Raw genomic sequence first — 13,173 nt, 5'->3', positions numbered from 1 at the left:
CAGCTGGCCGTGCTGTGTGGGTCCTCCTCTGTGTGGGGAAGATTGCGGCGCTTCTCTTGCCTTCTTCGGGTATATTGGTTTACAGACTGTGGTCTTATTCCTCCACCCCCAAGGCCTCAGCCCCCCCCCCTGCGTTCCCACTCTGTGCTGCGAAATGGATGATGGTGGTAGTGGGGGGGGGGGGGTTGCTCCACGACCCGTGCGAGGAGCTGTGCGTTGCTTATGGAGTCGCCTCCAGAGGTACGTGGCAGTGGGGTGCCAAGGGGGCGCTCTCACCTCGTTCTCTTGGTCTCCTCTCCTCCTCAGGCCGTGCGCCTCTGGTTCGGGGGTGCGTCTTGTATCTCCCGCTGTGTGCGGGCCCACCCGTTGGTGCCGTAAGGTGGAGCGGCAGTTAGTTGGAGACTGTGCGGGGAGTCCCGTCTGCCTCTCCGGAGGGGGGGAGGAGCCACACTGCCCTCTCCACGTCAGGGCCCCTGGAAGCAGGTTGCACCCATCGGGTGCCGTGGACAGGCCCCCGTGCGGTGTGTGTCAGGGGGGCGCAGGAAGCCCCTCAGCTGCTGCGTCTTCCTTTGCTCCGTCCCCGTCTCCTCTCACCCTCCCGAGGTCCCCCGCAGGAACGGAGGAGGTTATGCTGGACGAGATTCCGGTCGCTGGTGCGCCCACCCCCGCATATGTGAGGCGGGATGGGACCCGATTCAAATCCGTTAGGATTTCAACGATTATGGTGCTTTATGTTGGCGGCCCGGCGTGAGCCCGGCTCAAACACGACTTCTCCTGCCGGCGGCCATCTTGAAGTCCGTGTTTATGCTATTTTAATATGCAATGCATATGCTTTGATGGCACTATACCCGAGAATGAACCTTATACAACAACGAAAACTGGTCCAATGTGCACTAAAGGTTACTTATTGCCTTTCATATCCTAGACATTCCTGAAGCCCTCTCTTTTATTTCTAAGGGTGATTCTTACCATCAAACAATTGGCTGAACTAATACTTTAATATATAAATAACATTGCATTTCAATTCAATGGGTATATTCGGAAACAAATTATCCATAAACCACAATTACAGAATAAAATACATAAGTAATACAAAATTCAATTCAATAGTTAAAAAAATAACAATGGCTCAGACATAAAAGCATTTAATATATAAGGCAAGTAAAAAAGTGCAGGTGTGAAGTGTGTTTACAATACAAGTAGTGTCCACCAGTGAGTTTCGAAAATGGTCACAAGATTTTCAATGGTCGCTCAGGTTTTGGGAAATTATTTTGGTTCTCCGATACCAGGCCTTTCTCAAGTATTCCACCAATCCCCAAAGCACTGGTAGCATAGCAGCTGAGAGTAAATAACATAAAACAGGCCTTGCCTGGTTTATACCTGTGGGCCTAAGTAATGGCAATAGTGTTTTCCTTCTGAGGTCCATTTAAGTTGGGCAGAACAGCACAAAATGTGAAAGGTCCTCCACAGGCCACTGACAGCATGGACAAGCTATAGACTGTACGTTTTTGGACCAGTATTTATATTTAGCCCTTCATGCCAGATTCCTCCAGCTGCTAAGCGTGGACCAATTGGGTGTTATTTTTACCCAATTTCATGGGACTCCATTGATTGACCCGAAAGGATGACATGATGGGATGGGCCTGCCTGAATTCCTCGAAACCATGGCTCTGGACTGAGCATGGTGGATACAGCTGAACCCCAAGTGACTGGCCACCAAACTGTATTAGTGTGGCACTGGCTTCAGAACTGATCACAGAGAAATATATCATGGCACCTCAAGGACCTGTAACTGACCATTGGTCGTTCATCTGCCCATACATCAAAGCAACCTCTACAGTGAAGTGAAAATGGTCAGCCTTACCTTCAGAAGTTAAAGATAAGGGAGAGGCCCTTTCAATACATGGGTGGATAAATGCTGGCCAAAAAAAGAAAGTTTTCAATTGGGCTCATGCAGGGTTTTGGCTCAGGTCTTGCAGGAATACATGAGCTAAAAGCTATCTCCGGTAGTGAGCCTCTAGGCCTTCCATCGTGGTTTAGTATCTTCTGGTGTGAATGAATATCCATCAGCTTGGTTCACTACCCTGCAAGTTACCCCTATACCCTGCAGTGTTGTTTGCGCCCTGTGTTATGCATTCCCTACCCCGAAGAGTCGATCACGATCCTGTCCCAACCGTGTGCTAGCCTCCTGTGTAGTTCATGCTCCTGCCATGTGCCCTCACCACACTGCAGTCTGGACCTGTTCCACGTGGCTCACTACTCAGCAGTGGGGGGTCATTGCACTGGGTTGTTTCGCTTTATCCTACAATATGGGTTCATCAAACCCATATGTGGCTCACAGTCCTACAGTGCCCCAATATTTTTGCAGATATAGCTTTTGCAATATGCTTTTGGAGGCTTTTGTATGGTTCACTGCCCTGCAATGTGCCACTAGATCCTCCAGTGTGGCTCAATAACTTGCAGTCTGGATCTGTTTCTATAAAGTGGCTCACCACATTCCATGTTGCTTCATTAGAATGGTGTGTGTCTCTTTATCCTCCATTGGCGGTATGTATGGCGTCTTGTGCCCAAAAGTTCATCAAAGTTCCGTGCAGTTTTGTGAGGCTGGAAAATATGAAGGTAGGGTGTCTGGGGTCCAATGAACAGTTCCAAGTCGTAGAGGACAAGTTGTTCTAACTAACAAAAGTGTCCCCCATGTTCGGAGTGCTTGCGCGAATAAGTAATGGCAAAGCCAAACTATTTCAAAAGTTTATAGAAGTTATCAAAACTTTTAAGAGAGAGTTAGGGGTTCAGGTAAGTATCTCTACAACTCACCCCGTACTCCGATTCTTTGTAGGAGCTGCCAGGTCTGCTGAAGATGTTCTGTGGTCGCTTCTCCCGTCGTCAGCCTCAGTCCTTGATCCCAAGGGGTTGCAGGTTTGAGCACTTCTCTGGTAGGCGACTAAGGCTGGTGCAAGGTCTTCTAGTTGAAAAATGCAAAAGAACTTGATGCAGGGCCCTGTGCAGGACAGGACGCAGATAAGCAGTTTTGGACAACGTCCACCGATGCATCACAACGCAAGTGGATTCCCTTGCCGCGGTCAGATTTAGGGCCTCATCACGAATTGGGCTGTAACCCTTAAATGCAGCGGTAACGGTATTACCACTGCATTGAAGGTCTGGCCCTATCACGAGTTGGGCGCTAAATGGGCTGTTTCGCCTCCAGCTGTTTTCTGGAGGTGAAAATCCCATTTAGGGCCCTGTTTTCGGCGGTATTACCACTTGTTGAATTAGTGCGCAGTATCAGCGCCGAAAATGCCCCATTGGATCCAATGGACCCAATGGGGAATGGGGATTTACCGTTAATGCCCAACCCGTGATCCGGCTGTAATACCGCCGAACCGGTGGGTGCTAATGCTTTTACAGTTGGGCGTTATTACAGCTGGGATACCACCCAACTTGTTATGAGGCCCTTAGCCTCCTATCTCAGGTCCCCTTGATGTTAGGACCATGACATTTCACAGCGCTAAGTCTTATAGCACAAGCAGAGGCCCTCCAAGTTCCATGCCTCAACTCGGAACAACGACATCTGCAGCAAGGTAGCCCAAACTCTGAGCTGGTCAGCCACTGGTCGGTGTAGGGGTACTTCCGAAGGCTCTTATTCATAGGACTCTGAGCTACCATTGAGATTGAATGTTCCCTCCACTCAAAGGGTTGCAGCTCCTTCACAGGACTGCTGGAGATCTTCCACAGGACAGCAGCAGAAGTTGGTCGCCAGTTCTTCTTCCAATAGGTCTCTGGCCTCCTCGTGGGTCTTGCAGCTGGACAGGATTTTTTGCTCCTTCAGTTTCATCCAGGATCTCTCTAGAGTGGGTGCAGGGGTCATCTTCTTATCCAAAAGCCAGGTAAGGGCCGAAATTCCCACAAGCCAATGACAGGTCTGACCCACACACACCCCAGCAGTGATCCAATCAGGACCACTGGTGGCACAACTCATGAATACCACTCAGACACACCAAAACCAGTTTGTGAATGAATGGAGACCAGACAGTCCCAACCCACTTCCTGGCAGCAAACACCCATGACCCTCCAGTAGCCCACCAAAAACACCTGCTTTCCTGGGCACTGGAATTACATACAAGGATTTCCCTGGCCTCACAAGCCAGGAAGAAGGGTTATAGAAAAGATGGCCAAAGGACAAGTGAAAAACCATCATATGGCACAGCCATGTTTTGATACTAGCCCCAGTTGGTAGCCAAACGCGGTAAGGCTAAAGTAAATTACACCAAAAATAAGAAAAAATAACTGCTGCCACCAGCTTGTCCCTTAGGAACACCTAGTCTAACCAAAAACCCTCTGAGTATTAGTCTAGGGCAAAACAAAAAGTGTACCCCATTCTACTGCTTTGGAATATGCATTGTACAATGATACAAGTTACCAAAGTGATAAAAAGTTACCAAAAGTGGCAACAAAGTAACAAGACTAAGGGAAACAAGGTTTCCCAGTACTGACAGCCTGAAGGACATGTCAGTTTCCCCATGACAAATGAGCAAAACCCAGTGTAGTGAACCTTAAGGCTTCACTGGACTGCAAAAATAGCAGTTTAGAACATAAAATAAAAGCAAAAGGTTTGGGGGTGCATGGAAATGGAAGGAAAGGTGCAGTAAAGAGAAATCTTTCCTAACAACTGCCACATAGTGTGCCCTTTTTTCAAACCGTCTAACTCAGTGTCCCTCTCTAAACCCAGGTATAGCTCTTTAGCCTTGCATTTAAATCCTTTTGTGTGGTTCACTATCCTGCAGTATGGCTTTATATTTTCCAGTATGGCCAACAACCCTTTGCTCTCCCCACTCTGGTCCAGTGTGAGTTTCTGCCAATTTTCCTAAAACACTGCATTATAAGTACACCACCATCATGTCACTCTCTGAGTTATCACTAGCTATATAAAAAGACCAAATGTCCATATGTGATGATCATGCCATTTATCAAAGTTGTACCACCTATGAGGATTCGGATCTATGTTTCCGCACAGTGCGATTTCATTGAAGCCCAGTTTCCTGAGCGCAATGTCAGTACTGCGCGGAAACAGCATTCCCTCTGAGTGCTTTGATAATTTTGAATTTTAACAAAATTCACCCAGTGGTATTCCGCCAAGGGGAATTAATTACATTAATATTTTTAGTTAAATAGGCTAAGGATCTACACAATTCTGCCCCCTCAGCCCACTATAAAGGGAAAGGATTTAAATCCAGCAGATTCCCCCACCTTTTGGTTACAAAGGGCTCAACTCTACTTACATTGAGAACCTCTGTTTAAAGTTCAGGAAAGCTAACTGCATTTCAGGACCCTATGGAAAGATAGGGCAGGGGTCTGGTCACTCCACTCACAAGGATGGCCCCCTCCTCTCTACCATAGGACCCAGTCCGCATTTAGGCCATCCCAGCAACAGACAGCTCCACCCATAGGCAATCTCTACAAAATATCCTTTTTGTGTTTCCTTGTGGCTGACGGTGTAAGTTTAATCAGATCCTTTCACAATGGTAATTAGAGGAGCTCTCCCTCTCCTCATAGTGCATCCACTCTATATAGCAGTGATGACATCATCAAGTTTACAATCTTGGGGAGTACCCTGCAAGAGTTCTCACACCCAGGATTGTACAGTGACCCTTCTCTCTCCTCCCAAATCCAGCCCCACCCTGGAACAGACATATGGCAACTTTCCTTTGAAATCTCCTTTTGTTTCTATGTCTGCTTTTGGTCAAAATTTAGTTATACATATATTCTGCTTCAGCTACTCATGGGGAATTTAATAAAACAACAGCCATTTCCGCATCATGTTGCATGGCCGTGTGACAATTTTCTGTTGTTTACACAAAACACATAACAATTATGAACACGCAATTTACTCCCTACATTACAAATTTTACCCTCCACCTGTTAACCAACTCTTAAATTCGGGACATTTTCAGATCAGCCAGAAAGCCTTTTTATCTGGGAATTACAGTTCCCTGAGTCACAGGTGGAGGATTTTTATTTCAACAAAATCACCTAGAAAATATCTAGAAAATCACACATAAATCAAAGCAGTACGACTTGTGGTTGCTGGTGAAAAGGCCTACATTATAATTGTCCTTTTAAATTAATAGTAAATCTTCATGTTGGGCAAATGGGAGCTCTGCTTCCTCCAGGCCATGTGCCTCTCTTGGCCAGCCTGTGACCACAGTTTTTTATTAGTCTGTTGTTTGAAGATCATAAATGGGGGATACATTTGCTACAAAGAGATCTCGCACTGCAGATCATCAGGTAGGCCCACCCTGTGGTGTCACAAGGCCTGTCCTCTTATCTGAAGGGGACCATCATTCCTATCGGAAAGGCTTTTATTTCTTGTATTTCTTTCAAAGTTTCAGCTTCCCTTGTTTGTAGCCCCTGTATTTACACTTCCCCCTACATTCCGGTTATGCACCGGCATACCGGTCATGCACCAGCCAGGGCCAATTGTCGTGCCCAGAGCCCAACCTTTCAGCACCTTTCAGGCAGGGCACATTTTATTGCAGTTGTAAACCGTTGTGATGCACAAAACAGGCTTTCAGTGGGGGGAGACCTTTGAAACGTTTGCCCAGAGGCCCACCATTTGTCCTTGGCTGAAAGGAACTCACATATTTTAATTTCTAACGTCAGCCTTTATTCTTAGACATCTGGTGTGTTTTAATGATCAGAGTTCACTTTGCTTTTGCACTAAAAATGCAGGGCTGTTTCTTTCACTCATTAACAAAATACACTTTGAATTACTTGCTGTTTGTTTTTCTGCTGAAAATCGTGTCTGAATTGTCACAGTACACCCCCTATTGATGGGTGACAGTTTGAGTGAAAGAATTGCTGCATTTATTTATCAGCCCGCAATGTGACTTGCTTTTTCAATCAGCACTCACATAAAATGTTTGTTTTAGACATCTCTGGATTTCACATGCAGAAAGACACTTGCATAGTTTGCCTGAATAGGCCCAATTTTTCAGCATGCAGGTTTCGGAATGCTGGCAGGTCAGTTTCCCAGGGGGCCCTTCAGTTCCGTTGGTTTAGTGGGTTTGGTTACACCGCACATTGCCCCCCCCTTTCTTCCATGATTCTTTGGTGGGGAAGAACAAGCCAGAGTGGGGATTCATCCGAAGTCCCCTTTTCATTTTCTTATATTTTTCTTTCTGTTGGAGGCCATCCGGCTCAATTTCCTTCATTAGGCAGTGGGCACTCCAGTCTCCCCTTCCGTCTCTGGTAGCACAGCAGCCCCTTTCTTCCTTCATCGGGGAGTGGGAACACCAGTCTCCCATTCCATCTTTGGGTTGGGGTGTGGCACGGCACCTTCTTCATTCTTTCCTTCTGGGGTCCCTAGGGTCCTCTCCATACTCCCCACTCACCTCCAGGCTGGAAGTTAAGGAAGTTAGTTATGTAACAATAGAAATTAAAAGAGGTCCAGTCATTTTTACATATCACATTTCTCTGCAGAGGGAAAATATTTACATAGAAATAGACATCAATTTTAAGACTTTGATTTGAAAGAGGAAAACATTTGATAAAACTCTATACACAATATTTGGGAACATCAATTTTTCCCTTTTTTGTGTTTTGTTTTTGCATTTCCAAAGAATATTAATAAAAATACTCACCTGCTATAATTCTCCATCCAGGTTTTGACTCATCGGATGTTTCCTCTGCTTGATTTTAAATTTGGCTCCTGTGAGAAACCCGACGGTGTCTCCCTGACAATCCCCCACTGATCTGTCATGCAGGTGGCCAGGACACGGCCATCACTATTGGATCCAGTTCCTGGGGTTGGACCAGTGTGGGAGGATCACCTAGATAGAGGGGTCCTCAGGGAGTGGTGTTACGCTCACCTGGTATCCACGGGGACGCCCATATGCCCTGGTTGCCGGATTCCCCCCGGATGTGCCCAATTCGGGATGATGTCTTCTATGGCAGGTGGGCCTGAAAACAGAGGAGGACTGGACTTAGGCACTGATTTCGTTTCCTCCCACCAGCTCCTTGGACTCGACCTGATGGCCCCCTCCTCACCTTGTTATTATGTCTGGTGTGCTCTCCATCCTGCTTTCGGCGCAGGGGCACGTAGTTTTCTGCGGGTTGAAGCGACCGAGTTAACTTCACTGGTGCCAACCCGTTCAAGTGTCTTTAAGGAGGTAAGTCCGATTATAGCAGTCTCTGAAGGCCTTTGCTTTTCTTTCGTGCTACTAATGTCTTTCCCTGATTGTTTCCCCCTTAGGTGTGCACAGGTTTGCTAGGTGCGCTGCTTGGATCAGGCTCCTGCCAGGATTATGGACGCGGAGCGTATGAAGAATGGTAGGTTCAGCGCGAAGTGCGGCACACTAATGTCTTTTTGGGCTAACCTGTATTCTTTATTCCTTCTCAGGTTGCGATGGTCTTTCTGGGCGTGCAGAGATTTCTGGAGCGTAACCGGCCAAGATATGCCCAGCCAGGTGAGGAGGTTATGGTTACTGCAGTGAGTGCCGTGAGTAACCCGTTTAACGCTCTCCTTTTTTCTCTCTCCCTCCAGGTGCTTCGTTCCGGTGCGTGCGTGATGTCCTGAAGATGCTGCGAACGGGATCGAAGACCGCGAGCAGCCGGGATCGAAGGATGGAAAGCTGCAGGTAAGCAGGGACTGCTAATGATGTTCTTTTGTCTCCTCTGCAAGTACACTATTCCAGGAATGCCGGGTGCTGGTCTCTGAACACGATGAGCCTCACGCTGCTGGCTGCAGAATAACGCGAAGCACGTTCTTTAGCTTGGGTGTGGTTTATATAGCTTACCCTTGTAAAGTAGTCCAGGTAAAGTAGTCCGGGCTCCCACACCCTGAAACACTGCACTGCACAGTCTGGTTCTTAGGGACTAGACTGTGTGAGTGTCTCCATGTTGGCTGCAGGCTTACACACAAAAAGTAGACCCCTCAAGTCCCATTCCAAATATGAGCCTGGCGCCAAAGGCGCCAGGACTGACTCCAGGAGAGACCCTGGTGATAATGTAAGGCCCTTGGGGCCCCAAATGAACCCTGAGTCCTAACCCTACCTGGCATGTGACCATGCCAGTGGGGTTCTGGGTCACAAGTCGTGACAGCACTCCCCCCCAAGGCCCCTCCTAAGGTGATTCTTCTGCCTGGTCCAGGCTTGTCTGGAAAGTTTCGATGAAACGTTCTAATTAAACGCAGTGCATGAATGTTCTCACTAGGTTCCCAAGATCTGTCTTGAGGGCCATATCCCTTCAAATCGACTAGATAGTGTAGTTTGGATCTGGTATATTTGGAATCCAGGATTTCTTTCACTTCGTATTTGGGTTCTCCATTGATCATGATGGGTTCAGGTGGTGGTTTAACTTGTGTACCGGGTTGTACTGGTTTTAGCAGTGAGAAGTGGAACACTGGATGAATTTGCATGTTAGCTGGCAATGTTAGTTTTACAAAGGTAGCGGGCGCCCCTCTCTCGCAAAAACAGACATGATAACCTGTTCAGTGGTTATTAACCACTTGAGAGTTCGCAGCCACTGCTTTTACTCACTGTGCCTTTCACAGATGGGTAATATCCATTTGCATATCAGTCTTTGTCCTGCCCAGGGGCAGTCCAGCACCGAAATACAATGGCAATTCCAATCTGAACGAGAGTACCACCAGCAACCCCATACACGTGTTTCACCCTTGTTGGGGATCATCAGTGAGGTGAAGCTGATGCCTCTCTAAGCACAGTGAGAGGGAGACCACGTCTGGTTGCCCCCAGGAGACCTAGGGTTACCAATCCCAGGTTCCTTAAAAAATAGTTTTACAAAGGTAGCGGGCGCCCCTCTCTCGCAAAAACAGACATGATAACCTGTTCAGTGGTTATTAACCACTTGAGAGTTCGCAGCCACTGCTTTTACTCACTGTGCCTTTCACAGATGGGTAATATCCATTTGCATATCAGTCTTTGTCCTGCCCAGGGGCAGTCCAGCACCGAAATACAATGGCAATTCCAATCTGAACGAGAGTACCACCAGCAACCCCATACACGTGTTTCACCCTTGTTGGGGATCATCAGTGAGGTGAAGCTGATGCCTCTCTAAGCACAGTTAGAGGGAGACCACGTCTGGTTGCCCCCAGGAGACCTAGGGTTACCAATCCCAGGTTCCTTAAAAAATAGTTTTACAAAGGTAGCGGGCGCCCCTCTCTCGCAAAAACAGACATGATAACCTGTTCAGTGGTTATTAACCACTTGAGAGTTCGCAGCCACTGCTTTTACTCACTGTGCCTTTCACAGATGGGTAATATCCATTTGCATATTTCGGTGCTGGACTGCCCCTGGGCAGGACAAAGACTGATATGCAAATGGATATTTCCCATCTGTGAAAGGCACAGTGAGTAAAAGCAGTGGCTGCGAACTCTCAAGTGGTTAATAACCACTGAACAGGTTATCATGTCTGTTCTTGCGAGAGAGGGGCGTCCGCTACCTTTGTATAGCTGGCAATGTTAGTTTAACTGCTGCTGGGTTGATGATGGCTTGAACAGGATAAGGTCCCAAATAGCGAGGGTGAAAAGTCTGGGTTCCCTTTAGTGGTATGTATTTTGTTGCTAGCCAAACTCTGTCTCCTATCTGATAGTCAGGAGCCTTTTTCCGATGTTGGTCTGCAAACCTCTTTTGCTTACTGTTGGCTTGGATTAACTGCTCTGTTGCCTTTTAAAGGCTTGAGTGATGTTTGCATGAAGAGTCTTTACAGCCGGTATTTCGAGGCTGGGGGGGCTGTCTTGTTCGGAAGTATGCGGATGTCTGCCATAGAGGGTGTAAAAAGATGTTTACCCAGTACTGGAATGTACTGAATTATTGTAAGCATATTCGGCTACCCATAATAGATCTCTCCAGATTCCCTCGACTTGGTGAGGCATGCATCGTAGGTACTGTTCGAGAGTCTGGTTGGTCCTCTCTGTTTGACCATCCATTTGGGGGTGATGGCTGGTGGATAGCCGTATGTCGATGTGAGCCATAGCACAGCACTTTTTCCAGAAGTTCAATACAAATTTGCTCCCTCGATCAGAGACCAGGAATGAAGGGAATCCATGCAGCTTGATAATGTTTTCCAAAAACACCTTTGCTAGCTGAGATGCATCTGGAAGGCCTTTGAAAGGGATAAAGTGTGCCATTTTAGAAAATAGGTCCACTACAACTAAAATGGTATTGAACCCTTGGCTGGGAGGTAAATCAGTAATGAAGTCGAGAGAGAGTGTGTGCCATGGTGCCGGAGGTATTTCTAACGGTTGCAGGAGGCCAGCTGGTCTTTGCTTCAATGGCCCTCATTACGACCCTTGCGGAAATCGGAAAACGATGGCGGAAATGCAATACCGCCATCGAATAGCGCTCGGTGCGACTATGACCCGTCACCGCAAAGTACGAAGCCATTAGCGACACCGTAGTGAACGCCAACGCTAACTGCACCAAGCACGCGCGCGCGCGCCATGCGAAACCGCAAACACCACCATGGCGCAACGGTACGCCAATTCCGACCCTAGCGGACATGTACCTAACGCCATCAGGCATGGCGTAATGTACCATTCCGCCATGGTGAGAAGTACGGCATCGCGAATCAACCGTAAACGGCCCCACTGAGTGCCTGTACACCGCTCCCTGCCCACAAAGTACAACTCCCCGTAGGTGCAATGAAGCCACAATGCAACCATTGAAATGTACAAGTCACCCATGCATGGCAACTAACAAAAGAAACACAAGAGGGGCCAATGGGAGCTGCAGGGCACAGATGGCACGAATACAGAAGCCATCCCAATGGACATGACCACAGTCCCCCACCAAGAAACGCACGCAAACACAGGCACCTGTGACCAGCCATATTCCGAGAATCACATCATTCCACCAGTCCACCTGGCTGACCGGCATCTGTCACACAAAACCCAATCCCCCGCCCCTGAGCATGACAACATTCAAACTGTCATATTGGCAGCCCCCATCCCTGACCTCACGGGCTTAGTAGGCAAACGCGCCCAGTACAGTACCACGCAACTAAACACCGAAGCTGGAACCCAATGCAGATCTCCTCACAATACATCGCCCCCCAAATAGGCATATGCCACATCACTTGCAAAGAAAAACGCTACACGGGCCAAATCAGAATAGAAATTTAATGCACATCAAAGCCACCAAGCCCATACAGCCATCAGGCCATGAACTCCTAAACACCAATCACCATTGTGGGCTGCATCCGCAAGAAATGACCAGCCACTACTTGTGTGTCGTCCTGTTCCCTCATGGTACACAGAGCCACATTCACGTACGAAAAGGCAACATGGAAGCGCACAGAACCGCAGGGCCGTCCCAATGGGGAGGCACTAGTCCAGCTGAAAGGCCGAAATGTTGCTCCGAGCCACCAGTACTGCGTAAGGGCATGTGGGCCATTGGCGATCGTCCCATAAGATCGTAATGCTGCTCCACTGATTAACACGAAGCAGCAGGTGTCGGGAGTAAAACCCATCTGCAGGAGTGGCATACAGATGGCAGTGGCAAAAGGGGAGGAGATACCTGTCAACCAAAAGAAAAGAAAAAGAACAGAATGGCCATCAGAACTACATTCCAACTACTCACTTCAATGATCACACGAAATCCACAGCCATATGCATGCTAGCCCACTCCAAAGGATCATCACCACCCCAAAACCACTTGCGACTCCTAACCATCTATATCGAGGTGCAAACACCATCACAAACGAGTGTACCTGTGCATGCGTCTGTCAAAACAGAATCCATCAGATGGGAATGTTAATGTGCATGGACACAAGTGTCTGAGGGCGTGTCGAGACAGGGAGGGCTCAACAAGGCCAGATAGACGATGGTCCCACCATGGCAGCCCTGCATCACATAGCGTAGGGGAGGCGGATAGATCCCAAGAAGCCCTGTACACGGCAAACTCTGTATCAAATCACCTGCCCATGCATCCATTCATCATTCCCTCATCCCGGAATCAAAACGCCTGAATAATTACTCACATAACATTAGAAACATCCATTGAGTCTGTGCGTTATGCAGCCTGCAAAATCCACAGTGCCCCAGCCCGTAATTCCAGTGTTGTGAAGTAACATGTATGTGGGAACGGCCGGCCTCATCGCCCACGTAGCAATTGCGCATCCCAAACTATTCATATCAATCATTGCTTCCTCGCCATGGGC

At 47.9% G+C, this 13,173-nt stretch overlaps 1 long non-coding RNA gene across 2 annotated transcripts in view; it reads right to left on the bottom strand.

Moving 5' to 3' along the window:
- Positions 1–1,129: 1,129 nt before the first annotated feature.
- LOC138526848 (uncharacterized) overlaps positions 1,130–13,173 on the bottom strand; it is a 216,684-nt gene continuing 204,640 nt past the window's right edge. For both annotated transcript variants that reach the window (XR_011283751.1, XR_011283750.1), the window contains one exon: positions 1,130–7,395. This is a non-coding gene — a long non-coding RNA (uncharacterized lncRNA). The remainder of the gene's footprint in view (positions 7,396–13,173) is intronic.

The sequence above is a fragment of the Ambystoma mexicanum genome, chromosome 14, assembly GCF_040938575.1.
Source record: "Ambystoma mexicanum isolate Mex_15411 chromosome 14, UKY_AmexF1_1, whole genome shotgun sequence".
In the NCBI taxonomy this organism is placed as follows: Eukaryota; Metazoa; Chordata; class Amphibia; order Caudata; family Ambystomatidae; genus Ambystoma; species Ambystoma mexicanum.
This window is presented reverse-complemented; position numbering and strand designations above follow the sequence as displayed.